The following is a 4,258-nucleotide window of genomic DNA, read 5'->3' on the forward strand; positions in this document are numbered from 1 at the left end:
CTGGGCATCCGGCCTTCATTTCAATGGGGGATTTGGACGTCTGGTCACCCGCCATTCATTTCAATGGGGAGATTGGAGCCCTGGGCACCCGGCCTTCATTTCAATGGGGGATTTGGACGCCTGGTCACCCGCCATTCATTTCAATGGGGGGATTTGGACGCCTGGTCACCCGGCATTCATTTCAATGGGGAGATTGGAGCCCTGGGCATCCGGCCTTCATTTCAATGGGGGATTTGGACGTCTGGTCACCCGCCATTCATTTCAATGGGGAGATTGGAGCCCTGGGCACCCGGCCTTCATTTCAATGGGGGATTTGGACGCCTGGTCACCCGGCCTTCATTTCAATGGGGAGATTGGAGCCCTGGGCACCCGGCCTTCATTTCAATGGGGGATTTGGACGCCTGGTCACCCGCCATTCATTTCACTGGGGAGATTGGAGCCCTGGGCACACGGCCTTCATTTCAATGGGGGATTTGGACGCCTGGTCACCCGCCATTCATTTCACTGGGGAGATTGGAGCCCTGGGCACCCGGCCTTCATTTCAATGGGGGATTTGGACGCCTGGTCACCCGCCATTCATTTCAATGGGGAGATTGGAGCCCTGGGCACCCGGCCTTCATTTCAATGGGGGATTTGGACGCCTGGTCACCCGCCATTCATTTCACTGGGGAGATTGGAGCCCTGGGCACCCGGCCTTCATTTCAATGGGGGATTTGGACGCCCGGTCACCCGCCATTCATTTCAATGGGGAGATTGGAGCCCTGGGCACCCGGCCTTCATTTCAATGGGGGATTTGGACGCCCGGTCACCCGGCATTCATTTCAATGGGGAGATTGGAGCCCTTGGCACCCGGCCTTCATTTCAATGGGGGATTTGGACGCCCGGTCACCCGCCATTCATTTCAATGGGGAGATTGGAGCCCTGGGCACCCGGCCTTCATTTCAATGGGGGATTTGGACGCCCGGTCACCCGCCATTCATTTCAATGGGGAGATTGGAGCCCTGGGCATCCGGCCTTCATTTCAATGGGGGATTTGGACGCCTGGTCACCCGCCATTCATTTCAATGGGAAGATTGGAGCCCTGGTCAATCCCTGAAGAGAGACGCTCTCCCCCTGGTCCATGGCGCTCTCCCCCTGGTCCATGGAGTCCCGCAAACGGCCAGCATCAAGCCCCGAAGACAGGCGCTCTCCCACTGGTCCGTGGAGCCCCGAAGACACGCGCCAACAGCCAGCATCAAGCCCCCAAAGAGAGGCGCTCTCCCCCTGGTCCTTGGAGCCCCGCCGACGGCCAGCGACAAGCCCCGAAGTGAGGCGCTCTCCTCCTTGTTCGGCACATGCACGCACACACACCCCTCCGCACGAGCCCCTGTGCGCCCGGCGCGCCCGCAGTTGGAAGAAGGGAAAGAGGGGGAAGAGCTGGAAGTGCTGGAAGTGCTGGAAGTGCTGAAAGTGCTGAAAGTGCTGAAAGTGCTGAAAGTAAAGGGGAAAGCGGACAGCGGCCAGCGGACAGCGGCCAGCGGACAGCGGCCAGCGGACAGCGGCCAGCGGACAGCGGCGACAGGCCAAATGTGCTGAGGGCGGCCGCCTATAGTGCTCCTATTTCGGCTATGGCAGGCGCTCTCCCCCTGGTCCATGGCGCTTTCCCCCTGGTCCATGGAGCCCCGCCAACAGCCAGCAACAAGCCCCAAAGAGAGGCGCTCTCTCCCTGGTCCATGGAGCCCCGCCAACAGGCATCAAGCCCCGAAGAGAGGCACTCTCCCCCTGGTCCATGGCGCTCTCCCCCTGGTACATGGAGCCCCGCCAACAGCCAGCAACAAGCCCCGAAGAGAGGCGCTCTCCCCCTTGTCCATGGCGCTCCAGGATGGGGGGGCCAAATGTGCTGAGGGCGGCCGCCTATAGTGCTCTTATTTCGGCTATGGCAGGTGCTCTCCCCCTGGTCCATGGCGCTCTCCCCCTGGTCCATGGAGCCACGCCAACAGCCAGCAACAAGCCCCAAAGAGAGGCGCTCTCCCCCTGGTCCATGGAGCCCCGCCAACAGGCATCAAGCCCCGAAGAGAGGCGCTCTCCCCCTTGTCCATGGCGCTCCAGGATGGGGGGGCCAAATGTGCTGAGGGCGGCCGCCTATAGTGCTCTTATTTCGGCTATGGCAGGTGCTCTCCCCCTGGTCCATGGCGCTCTCCCCCTGGTCCATGGAGCCACGCCAACAGCCAGCAACAAGCCCCAAAGAGAGGCGCTCTCCCCCTGGTCCATGGAGCCCCGCCAACAGGCATCAAGCCCCGAAGAGAGGCGCTCTCCTCCTGGTCCATGGCGCTCCAGGATGGGGGGGCCAAATGTGCTGAGGGCGGCCGCCTATAGTGCTCTTATTTCGGCTATGGCAGGTGCTCTCCCCCTGGTCCATGGCGCTCTCCCCCTGGTCCATGGAGCCACGCCAACAGCCAGCAACAAGCCGCAAAGAGAGGCGCTCTCCCCCTGGTCCATGGAGCCCCGCCAACAGGCATCAAGCCCCGAAGAGAGGCGCTCTCCTCCTGGTCCATGGCGCTCCAGGATGGGGGGGCCAAATGTGCTGAGGGCGGCCGCCCATAGTGCTCTTATTTGGGCTATGGCAGGCGAGAGCCCCCGCTGGAGGTGGCACTCTGAAAATATTTCGAAAAAAGTTGACTTTGAAAAAATTTGAGAACCAGGATTGGGGGGCCAAATGTGCTGAGGGCGGCCGCCTATAGTGCTCTTATTTCGGCTATGGCAGGTGCTCTCCCCCTGGTCCATGGCGCTCTCCCCCTGGTCCATGGAGCCCCGCCAACAGCCAGCAACAAGCCCCAAAGAGAGGCGCTCTCCCCCTGGTCCATGGAGCCCCGCCAATAGCCAGCAACAAGCCCCAAAGAGAGGCGCTCTCCCCCTGGTCCATGGAGCCCCGCCAACAGGCATCAAGCCCCGAAGAGAGGCGCTCTCCCCCTGGTCCATGGCGCTCTCCCCCTGGTCCATGGAGCCCCGCCAACAGCCAGCAACAAGCCCCAAAGAGAGGCGCTCTCCCCCTGGTCCATGGCGCTCCAGGATGGGGGGGCCAAATGTGCTCACTGAGGCCGCCCATGGCGCTCCTATTTCGGCTATGGCAGGCGAGAATCCCCCTGGGAAGTGGCACTCTGAAAATATTTTGAAAAAAGTTGACTTTGAAAATTTTTGAGAACCAGGATTTGGGGGGCCAAATGTGCTGAGGCAGGCCGCCCATGGCGCTCCTATTTCGGCTATGGCAGGCGAGAATCCCCCTGGGAAGTGGCACTCTGAAAATATTTTGAAAAAAGTTGACTTTGAAAATTTTTGAGAACCAGGATTTGGGGGGCCAAATCTGCTGAGGCAGGCCGCCCATAGCGCTCCTATTTCGGCTATGGCAGGCGCTCTCCCCCTGGTCAATTTCAACCCCTGGGCACCCGCCAGTCGATTTTGACCCCTGGGCACCCGCCATCCAATGTCAACCCCTGGGCACCCGCCAGTCGATTTTGACCCCTGGGCACCCGCCATCCAATGTCAACCCCTGGGCACCCGCCAGTCGATTTTGACCCCTGGGCACCCGCCATCCAATGTCAACCCCTGGGCACCCGCCAGTCGATTTCGACCCCTGGGCACCCGCCATCCAATGTCAACCCCTGGGCACCCGCCAGTCAATTTCGACCCCTGGGCACCCGCCATCCAATGTCAACCCCTGGGCACCCGCCATCCAATGTCAACCCCTGGGCACCCGCCAGTCGATTTCGACCCCTGGGCACCCGCCATCCGATGTCAACCCCTGGGCACCCGCCAGTCGATTTCGACCCCTGGGCACCCGCCATCCAATGTCAACCCCTGGGCACCCGCCAGTCGATTTTGACCCCTGGGCACCCTCCATCCAAAGTCAACCCCTGGGCACCCGCCAGCCGATTTTGACCCCTGGTCACCCGCCATCCAATGTCAACCCCTGGGCACCCGCCAGCCGATTTTGACCCCTGGTCACCCGCCAGTCGCCCCTGGTCACCCGCCATCATGGAGCCCCGCCAACAACCAGCAACAAGCCCCGAACACAGGCACCAACGACCAGCAACAAGCCCCGAACACAGGCACCAACGACCAGCAACAAGCCCCGAACACAGGCACCAACGACCAGCAACAAGCCCCGAACACAGGCACCAACAGCCAGCAACAAGCCCCGAACACAGGCACCAACGACCAGCAACAAGCCCCGAACACAGGCACCAACGACCAGCAACAAGCCCCGAACACAGGCACCAAC

The sequence above is a fragment of the Vanacampus margaritifer genome, unplaced genomic scaffold, assembly GCF_051991255.1.
Source record: "Vanacampus margaritifer isolate UIUO_Vmar unplaced genomic scaffold, RoL_Vmar_1.0 HiC_scaffold_209, whole genome shotgun sequence".
Lineage (NCBI taxonomy): Eukaryota > Metazoa > Chordata > Actinopteri > Syngnathiformes > Syngnathidae > Vanacampus > Vanacampus margaritifer.